An 11,454-nucleotide genomic window follows, 5' to 3' on the forward strand; every position below is an offset into this window, starting at 1 on the left:
GTTGTAGCTCGCGTTTCAGTTCTACTGTTTTAGATATGTTCCTAGAGAAAATTTAGTTGAAAGTTGACAGTAGCAATTATGCGGAATGGGTCCATAAACTGAGGATTGTCCTCATTGCTGCGCAGAAGGCTTATGTCCTTAATGCACCGCTCGGTGTGCTGAACCTCGTACGTCGTCTGTGGATGTTGCGAACATCTGACATACACGTTTTGATGACTACGTGATAGTTCAGTAATGTTAAACGGTTTAGAATTGAGGCACCGAAGACGATTTTGAAATGTCGTGGAACATATGAGATGTTCCGAGGGCTGAAACTGGGATTTCAGGCTCGTGCCCACATCAAAAGGGATGAGACCTCCGACGAGTTTCTTAGCCTATGAACTAAGGGAGAAAAGCTCAATCGTTGAGCTTGTACTCAGATTGTATGGGTACAACAATCACTTGAATCGAGTGGGAGTTAATCTTCCAGATGAGATAGTGATGTTTCTCCAAAGACATTGCCACCAAGCTGCTAGAGCTTCGTGATGAACTATAATATATCAGGGATAGATATGATGATCCTTGAAATATTCGTGATGTTTGACACCGCGAAAGTGGAAATCAAGAAGGAGCATCAATTGTTGATGGTTAGTGAAACCACTAGTTTCAAGAAGGGCAAGGGCAAGAAGGGATACTTCATGACATGGCAAATCAGTTGCTGCTCTAGTGAAGAAACCCAAGGTTGAACCCAAACCCGAGACTAAGTGCTTCTGTAATGAGGGGAACGGTCACTGAAGCAGAACTACCCTAGATACTTGGTAGATGAGAAGGCTGGCAAGGTCGACAAAAGTATATTGGATATACATTATATTGATGTGTACTTTACTAGTACTCCTAGTAGCACCATGGTAATAGATACCGGTTCAGTTGCTAAGTGTTAGTAACCCGACATAAAAGGCTACGGAATAAACGGAGACTAGCTAAAGGCGAGGTGACGATATGTGTTGGAAGTATTTCCAAGGTTGATGTGATCAAACATCGCACGCTCCCTCTACCATCGGGATCAGTGTTAAACCTAAATAATTGTTATTTAGTGTTTGCGTTGAGCATAGACGTGATTGGATTATGTCTATCACAATACAGTTATTCATTTAAGGAGAATAATGGTTACTCTGTTTATTTGAATAATACCTTCAATGGTCTTACACCTAAAATGATTGGTTTATTGAATCTCGATCGTAGTGATACACATGGTCATGCCAAAAGATATAAGATAGTAATGATAGTACCACCTGCTTGTGGCACTGCCATTTGAGTCATATTGGTATAAAACGCATGAAGAAGCTCCATGTTGATGGATCTTTGGACTCACTCGTTTTTGAAAAGTTTGAGACATGCGAACCATGTCTATTGGTATGAGCGCATGAAGAAACTCCATGCAGGTGGATCGTTTGGACTCACTTGATTCTAAATCACTTGAGAGATGCAAATCATACCACATGGGCAAGATGACTGAAAAGCCTCGTTTTCAGTAAGATGGAACAAGAGAGCAACTTGTTGGAAGTAATACATTTTGATGTGTGCAGTCCAATGAGTGTTGAGGCACGCAATGGATATCATTATGTTCTTACTTCACAGATGATTTGAGTAGATGCCGAGTATATTTACTTGATGAAACACAAGTCTGAATTATTGAAAAGTTCAAGTAATTTCAGAGTGAAGTTGAAGATCTTCGTGACAAGAGGATAAAATGTCTATGATATGATCATAGAGATGAATATCTGAGTTGCAAGTTTGGTACACAATTAAGACATTGTGGAAATTGTTTCACAACTAATACCGCCTGGAACACCATAGTGTGATGGTGTGTCCGAACATCATAGCTGCACCCTATTGGATATGGTGCATACCATGATGTCTCTTATCAAATTACCACTATCGTTCATGGATTAGGCATTAGAGACAACCGCATTCACTTTAAATAGGGCACCACGTAATTCCGTTGAGATGACACCGTATGAACTATGGTTTAGAGAAACCTAAGTTGTTGTTTCTTGAAAGTTTGGGGCTGCGATGCTTATGTGAAAAAAGTTTCATGCTGATAAGCTCGAACCCCAAGCGGATAAATGCATCTTCATAGGACACCCAAAACAGCTGGGTATACTTCCTGTCTCAGATCCGGAAGCAAAATGGATTGTTTCTAGAATCAGGTCCTTTCTCGAGGAAAAGTTTCTCTCGAAAGAATTGAGTGGGAGGATGGTGGAGACTTGATGAGGTTACTGAACCATCACTTCAACTAGTGTGTAGCAAGGCACAGGAAGTTGTTCCTGTGGCACCTACTTCAATTGAAGTGGAAGCTGATGATAGTGATCATGAAACTTCTGATCAAGTCACTACCGAAACTCGTAGGTCGACAAAGATATGTACTACTCCATAGTGGTACGTAATCTTGTCTTGGAGGTCATGTTGCTAGATAACAATGAACCTACGAGCTATGGAGAAGCGATGGTGGGCCCAGATTCCGACAAATGGCTAGAGGCCATAAAATCCGAGAGAGGATCCATGTATGAAAACAAAGTGTGGACTTTGGAAGAACTACTTGATGGTTGTAAGGCTGTTGGGTACAGATGGATCTTAAAAGGAAGACGGACAATGATGGTAAGTATCACCATTAAGAAAGCTCGACTTGTCGTTAAGATGTTTTCCGACAAGTTCAAGGAGTTGACTACAATGGGACTTTCTCACTCGTAGCGATGCTAAGAGTCTGTTGGAATTATATTAGCAATTACTGCATGATTTATGAAATCTTGCAGATAGGATGTCAAAAACCATTGTTTCCTCGACGTTATTCTTGAGGAAAGGTTGTATGTGATACAACCGGAAGGTTTTGTCAAATCCTGAAAGATGCTAACAAGTGTGCAAAGCTCCAGCAATCCTTCTAAGGAATGGAGTAAGCATCTCGGAGTTGGAATATACGCTTTGATGAGATGATCAAAGATTTTGGGTTTATACAAAGTTTATGAGAAACTTGTATTTCCAAAGAAGTGAGTGGGAACACTATAGCATTTCTGATGAGTATATGTTGTTGACATATTGTTGATCAGAAATGATGTAGAATTTCTGGAAAGCATATAGGGTTATTTGAAAAGTGTTTTTCAATGAAAAACCTGGATTAAGCTACTTGAACATTGAGTATCAAGATCTATAAGGATAGATCAAAACGCTTAATAGTACTTTCAAATGAATACATACCGTGACAAGATTTTGAAGGAGTTCAAAATAGATCAGCAAAGAAGGAGTTCTTGGCTGTGTTATATGGTGTGAGTATTGAGTAAGACTCAAGACATGACCACGGCAAAAGAGAGAGAAAGGACGAAGGTCGTCCCCTATGCTTCAGACATAGGCTCTATAGTATGCTATGTTGTGTATCGCACTGGAAGTGTGCCTTGCCATGAGTCAGTCAAAGGGTACAAGAGTGATCCAGGAATGGATCACATGACAGCGGTCAAACTTATCCTTAGTAACTAGTGGTCTAAGGAATTTTCTCGATTATGGAGGTGGTAAAAGAGTTCATCATAAAGGGTTACGCTGATGCAAACTTTGACACTAATCCGGATTATTCTGAGTAGTAAACCGGATTCGTATAGTAGAACAGTTATTTGGAATAGCTCCAAATAGAGCGTGGTAGCTGCATCTAGGAGATGACATAGAGATTTGCAAAGCACACACGAATCTGAAAGGTTCAGATCCGTTGACTATTAACCTCTCTCATAAGCAAGATATGATCAAACCCCATGGGTGTCGATTCATTACAATCACATAGTGATGTGAACTAGATTATTGACTCTAGTGCAAGTGGGAGACTATTGGAAATATGCCCTAGAGGCAATAATAAAATGGTTATTATTGTATTTCCTTGTTCATGATAATTGTCTATTATTCATGCTATAATTGTATTGATCGGAAACCGCAATACATGTGTGAATACATAGACCACAACATGTCCCTAGTGAGCCTCTAGTTGACTAGCTCGTTGATCAACAGATGGTCATGGTTTCCTGACCATGGACATTGGATGTCATTGATAACGGGATCACATCATTAGGAGAATGATGTGATGGACAAGACCCAATCCTAAGCCTAGCACAAGATCGTGTAGTTCGTATGCTAAAGCTTTTCTAAATGTCAAGTATCTTTTCCTTAGACCATGAAATTGTGCAACTCCCGGATACCGTAGGAATGCTTTGGGTGTACCAAATGTCACAACGTAACTGGGTGACTATAAAGGTGCACTACAGGTATCTCCGAAAGTGTTTGTTGGGTTGGCACGAATCAAGACTGGGATTTGTCACTCCGTATGACGGAGAGGTATCTTTGGGCCCACTCGGTAATGCATCATCATAATGAGCTCAATGTGACTAAGTAGTTAGTCACGGGATCATGCATTACGAAACGAGTAAAGTGACTTGCCGGTAACGAGATTGAACCAGGTATTGCGTTACCGGCGATCGAATCTCGGGCAAGTAACATACCGATTGACAAAGGGAATTGCATACGGGATTGCTTGAATCCTTGACATCATGGTTCATCCGATGAGATCATCGTGGAACATGTGGGATCCAACATGGGTATGCAGATCCCGCTGTTGGTTATTGACCGGAGAACGTCTCGGTCATGTCTGCATGATTCCCGAACCCGTAGGGTCTACACACTTAAGGTTCAGTGACGCTAGAGTTGTTATGGGAATTAGTGTGCAGTTACCGAATGTTGTTCGGAGTCCAGGATGAGATCCCGGACGTCACGAGGACTTCCGTAATGGTCCGGAGGTAAAGACTTATATAAGGGAAGTCCTATTTTGGCCACCGGAAAATGTTCGGGATTTTTTGGTATTGTAACGTGAAGGTTCTAGAAGGTTCTGGAGTGGTGCCCACCTGCATGGGGGACCCACATGAACGTGGGTAGTGGGGGCAAGGCCCCACACCCCTGGTCAAGGCGCACCAAGATCCCCCCTTAGAAGGAATAAGATCATATCCCGAAGGGATAAGATCAAGATCCCTAAAAAAGGGGGATAACAATCGGTGGGGAAGGAAATGATGGGATTTCTTTCCTCCCACCATTGACAACGCCCCAATGGATTTGGAGGGCAAGAAACCAGCCCCCTCCACCCCTATATATAGTGGGGAGGCGCATTGGAGCTTCACCCCTTCCCCTGGCGCAGCCCTCTCCCTCCCCAACACCTCCTCCTCCTCGGTAGTGCTTGACGAAGCCCTGTCGAAGAACTGCAAGCTCCACCACCATGCCGTTGTGCTGACGGAGCTCTCCCTCAACTTCTCCTCTCCCCTTGCTGGATCAAGAAGGAGGAGACGTCCCCATGTTGTACGTGTGTTGAACGCGGAGGCACCGTTGTTCGGTGCTTAGATCGGATTCGGCCGCGATCTGAATCGCTTCGTGAACGACTCCACCGACCGCGTTCTTGTAACGCTTCCGTGTAGCGATCTTCAAGGGTATGAAGATGCACTCCCTCTCTCCCTCTCTCATTTCTAGAATCTCCATAGATTGATCTTGGTGATGCATAGAAAATTTTGAATTTCTGCTACGTTCCCCAACACGATCATCACGTGGTGCTTCGAAACAACGAACTGTCGCAACGGCGCACAGTTAGGGGGAACACTTTCTTGAAATTATTATGAGGGATCATCTTATTTACTACCGTCGTTCTAAGTAAACAAGATGCATAAACATAATAAACATCACATGTAATTAAATAGTAGTGACATGATATGGCCAAATATCATATAGCTCCTTTGATCTCCATCTTCGCGGCTCCATGATCATCTTTGTTGCCGGCATGACACCATGATCTCCATCATCGTGTCTCCATGAAGTTGCTCGCCAACTATTATTTCTACTAGTATGGCTAACGGTTTAGCAATAAAGTAAAGTAATTACATGGCGTTAAATCATTGACACGTAGGTCATACAATAATTAAGACAACTCCTATGGCTCCTGCCGGTTGTCATACTCATCGACATGCAAGTCGTGATTCGTATTACAAGAACATGATCTCATACATCACAATATATCATTCATCATTCATCACAACTTTGGCCATATCACATCACAAAGCAATTGCTGCAAAAACAAGTTAGACGTCCTCTAATTGTTGTTGCATCTTTTACGTGGCTGCAATAGGGTTTTAGCAAGAACGTTTTCTTACCTACGAAAAACCACAACGTGATTTTTCAACTTCTATTTACCCTTCATAAGGACCCTTTTCATCGAATCCGCTCCAACTAAAGTGGGAGAGACAGACACCCGCTAGCCACCTTATGCAACTAGTGCATGTCAGTCGGTGGAACCTGTCTCACGTAAGCGTACCTTGTAAGGTCGGTCCGGGCCGCTTCATCCCACAATACCGCTGAAGCAAAATAAGACTAGTAGTGGCAAGAAAGTTGACAACATCTACGCCCACAACAGATTTGTGTTCTACTCGTGCAAAGAGAACTACACATAGACCTAGCTCATGATGCCACTGTTGGGGAACGTTGCAGAAAATAAAAAAAATTCTACGGTTTCACCAAGATCAATCTATGAGTTCATCTAGCAACAAGAGAGAGGAGTGCATCTACATACCCTTGTAGATCAAGCGGAAGCGTTCAAGAGAACGGGGTTGAGGGAGTCATACTCGTCGTGATCCAAATCACCGGAGATCCTAGCACCGAACGGACGGCACCTCCGCGTTCATCACACGTACGGTCAGGGAGACGTCTCCTCCTTCTTGATCCAGCAAGGGGGAAGGAGAGGTTGATGAAGATCCAGCAGCACGACGGCGTGGTGGTGGATGCAGCAGGGATCCCGGCAGGGCTTCGCCAAGCGTCTGCGGGAGGGAGAGGTGTAGCAAGGGGGAAGGGAGGCGCCAAGTGCAAGGGTGCGGCTGCGCTCCCTCCCGCCCTCTATGTATAGGGTCCCCAGGGGGGGCGCCGACCCTAGGAGATGGGATCTCCTAGGGGGGCGGCGGCCAAGGGGAGTGCCTTGTCCCCCAAAGCAAGTGGAGGCGCCCCCTCCCCTAGGGTTCCCAACCCTAGGCGCAGGGGGGCCCAAGGGTGGGGGGTGCACCAGCCCACCAGGGGCTGGTTCCCCTCCCACTTCAGCCCATGGGGCCCTTCAGGATAGGTGGCCCCACCCGGTAGACCCCCGGGACCCTTCCGGTGGTCTCGGTACAATACTGGTGACCCCCGAAACTTTACCGATGGCCGAAACTCGACTTCCTATATATAATTCTTTACCTCCGGATCATTCTGGAACTCCCCGTGACCTCCGAGATCTCATCCGGGACTACGAAGAACTTTCGGTATACTGCATACTCATAGCTTTACAACCCTAGCGTCACCGAACCTTAAGTGTGTAGACCCTATGGGTCCGGGAGACACGTAGACCTGACCGAGACGGCTCTCCGGACATTAACCAACAGCGGGATCTGGATACCGATGTTGGCTCCCACATGCTCCTCGATGATCTCATTGGATGAACCATGATGTCGAGGATTCAAGCAACCCCGTATACAATTCCCTTTGTTAATCGGTATGTTACTTGCCCGAGATTCAATCGTCGGTATCCCAATACCTCGTTCAATCTCGTTACCGGCAAGTCACTTTACTCGTACCGCAATGCATGATCCCGTCACCAGACACTTGGTCACTTTGAGCTCATTATGATGATGCATTACCGAGTGGGCCCAGAGATACCTCTCCGTCATACGGAGTGACAAATCCCAGTCTCGATCCGTGTCAACCCAACAGACACTTTCGGAGATACCCGTAGTATACCTTTATAGTCACCCAGTTACGTTGTGACGTTTGGTACACCCAAAGCACTCCTACGGTATCCGGGAGTTACACGATCTCATGGTCTAAGGAAAAGATACTTGACATTGGAAAAGCTCTAGCAAACGAACTACACGATCTTGTGCTATGCTTAGGATTGGGTCTTGTCCATCACATCATTCTCCTAATGATGTGATCCCGTTATCAATGACATCCAATGTCCATAGTCAGGAAACCATGACTATCTGTTGATCAACGAGCTAGTCAACTAGAGGCTCACTAGGGACATGTTGTGGTCTATGTATTCACACGTGTATTACGATTTCTGGATAATACAATTATAGCATGAATAAAAGACAATTATCATGAACAAGGAAATATAATAATAATCTTTTTATTATTGCCTCTAGGGCATATTTCCAACAGCTTCGGCTCGGCAGCCATGGACCTATGTCCCCTTCCTGCGTCCATGGCTGGCGGCGCGGCTTCGGAACCAGCGAGCTACGGGAGCTGCGCTCTTTCCGCCCCCCTTGGCTCATTGGTTCCTCGGCATATCCGCACCTCCACCACCCCGCGGTCCCTTGGTTGGCCATCCATCCCGGTGCATCTTCATCTCTGGCAGGCTTCGGGAGCCGCGTCCCCTTCCAGCTCCCTAGGCCCGCCAGTGCCCTGCTGCTTCGGTCTCGGCGGCTCGGATCTGCGCTCCTTCTAGATCTCGGCTCGCCCGGGGCTACGGTCACCATCTCATCCCTGCCGCCTCTCATTCCACGCAGTCATGCATACTCGCCCTCCTCCAAAGTTATTGCGCCCAGCGATGCACGACGCCTCCTTTGGTGTCGCGTGTGGCTCCCCTCCCCATAGTTACAACTCTGGCCAACGCTCGACGACCTCCTCTTCGCCCTTGTGTTCCAATGACTTTGGTTAGTTTGGAATTGCCAGGGCAAAATCCTTGCATTTTATACTAGCAGCGGTGACACCCGCGGGTGTCGTTCCCTTCCTGGAGGTGCTGCCATGTCCGTTTTGCGACCCTCTTCGAGCATCGGGGGAAACCCTAGGTCTGGGTCTCCGGGTCGGACGACGATGGCATCTTGGTGTCGTTCTCCTTAATGAAGGCGTTGTCTTGGTTGTTCGTGGCGTCCTCGGTGCCGGCTTCAGAGTTTTGGTCGTCTAGTTGTTGTTTGGTTTGCTTCTCTGGTCGCTGAGTTTAGTCGTGTTCTTCTTTGTTTGGGTCGAGTATCTTATATCTCTCCTTCGCTTTGGGCACCATGTTTACGCCTTTGCATCCGTGTCATGTGTTGTACCATCTCATGTACTCATTTTAACTTCTTCCATCAATGCAATGATATGCAAGCTTTACGTATTCGAAAAAAACAAGTAATGGGATTTCTGTAGAGCTTTAATTTTCTTCTGACGACATTTCAAAGTTTTTCTTGTTGCTTTGCAGACACCCAACTTAATCCTTGTTTTAGCAAAGGTGGTGTACCATGGATGTCATAATTGTTTGGCAAATAATTGTGAAAATACCGTTTCAGTTTTCCTATGTAAACCACTGAATGCCAATCATCATTTTTGCCTATATTTTAGACAAGTACTTCCTGTTGTTGAAGGAGGTAGTAGGTCAGAAATACTTGATTCTCATGTATGTTTTCATATCTATTAGTTATCTATGCTCTCAAATTTCTGATCCATTTGTACTTACTAATGTTGGTTTCCTTTTTTTTAATTTTAATATGTTTCATAAAAACAGGTGCACGCTTTCTTTCTGTTCATTCTTCCATGGTGCATTTTACACAATGAAAAAAATAGCGCGCTATTTCGGTGTTTTAGCGTTGCTATAGGATATTTGGGAGGGTCACGTTGTGGGGAGCTCCTAACCGGCGCCTTAAGCGCCGGTTCAGGAAGCTGGCGCTCACAGCCGCGCCTGCTGGGCCGGCCCATGACACGCCTTATCTATAAGACAAAAAAAATGCCCTAAAATGGTTGCTCTCAAATTTCTGATCCATTTGTACTTACTAATGTTGGTTTCCTTTTTTTTAATTTTAATATGTTTCATAAAAACAGGTGCATGCTTTCTTTCTGTTCATTCTTCCATGGTGCATTTTACACAATGAAAAAAATAGCGCGCTATTTCGGTGTTTTAGCGTTGCTATAGGATATTTGGGAGGGTCACGTTGTGGGGAGCTCCTAACCGGCGCCTTAAGCGCCGGTTCAGGAAGCTGGCGCTCACAGCCGCGCCTGCTGGGCCGGCCCATGACACGCCTTATCTATAAGACAAAAAAAATGCCCTAAAATGGTTGCTCCTGTGAGGATTCGACCACGCGACGTCCAGTACCTGTTCTAGTCACCTAACCACTAGGGCAACCAATCGTACATGGATATTTTCAGCGCGAACGACTTAAGAATAATTAAATTCGCGCTATTTATTGCGCACAGATTTGGGAAAACGTAAATTTTTTTCGGGAAGAAATTTAAAAGTTCACAAATTTCAAAATAAATCACGAATTGAAAAGGTTAACGAACCAAAAAAATCATTGATTTTAAAAAAGTTCACAAATTTTAAAAAAGTTCATCAATTTTGAAAAATAGTTCAGCAATATCAAAAAAGTTCATTCGAATTTGAAAAAAGTTCATATTTTAAATTGTTCAGTGTACATAAAAATGTTCAATGGGTATTTAAATGGATTTTCAGCGCATATCACAAAATTGTTCAATGTGTAGTTAAAAGTTGTTCAGGTTATATTACAAAAATGTTCAATGTATAAAATTTGTTCATCTTATATCAAAAAAAATGTATAAATATGTTTTACATTATTTCAATGTATATCACAAAAATGTTCGCTGTGTAGTTAAAAATTGTTCATTGTACACCAAAAAAATGTTCAGTGTATATTTGAAAATTGTTCGTCATAAATAAATTTTTATTCATGTTCTCAATAATTGTTCATGTTTTAAAAAATTCATGTAATTTGAAAATTTTCATCAAATTTTAAAAAAGTTCATCGACTTGATAAAAGTTCATTCAATTTTAAAAATTTCATGAATTTTAAATAATTCGCATTTTTAGGAAAAGAAAAAAAAGGAAATGAGAAAAAAAGAAAAAGGAACCAGAAAAAAAGAAAAAAAACGCCCAGAAATAAGCCAGCGGAAAGCTGGTTTGGTGGGCTCTCACGGCCTACGTAAATAAAAGAACGAAAATAAGTACTGGACACAATCGGTACGGTGGTCTGTTGGTTAGTGCCCTGCTGTATCAACGCAGAGATCGCGAGTTCGAACCCTCACGCACGAAATACGAGTTTTGCTGCAGTTTTTTAACAGAAAGAAAATATGGAAACGGGCCGGCCCAGCGCGGCGTGGGGGTACGCGCCCGTTTGCGGCAACAGAAGAAACGGGTGCTTAAGGCGTCCGTTAGGAAACGCCCGCGTTGTGTTTGAGCACATTTGGGCGTTTTAGCGGAAAAACGTTATAGGTTTTAGCGTGGAATGGACTAAATCAGGGGCATTGGGCCAGTCGCAGTCACAGCAGGCTCAACAGCCCATTGGGGAATCGGCCCAAAAATCTCTCTTGACCGCGCACTCACAATCCCCTCCCAGATCCACATTGACAGCTCGCGGCGGCGGCCCCAACCACCCTGTCAGCCACGGCGCCGGCGCC

The sequence above is a fragment of the Triticum dicoccoides genome, chromosome 5B (assembly GCF_002162155.2).
Source record: "Triticum dicoccoides isolate Atlit2015 ecotype Zavitan chromosome 5B, WEW_v2.0, whole genome shotgun sequence".
NCBI lineage: Eukaryota > Viridiplantae > Streptophyta > Magnoliopsida > Poales > Poaceae > Triticum > Triticum dicoccoides.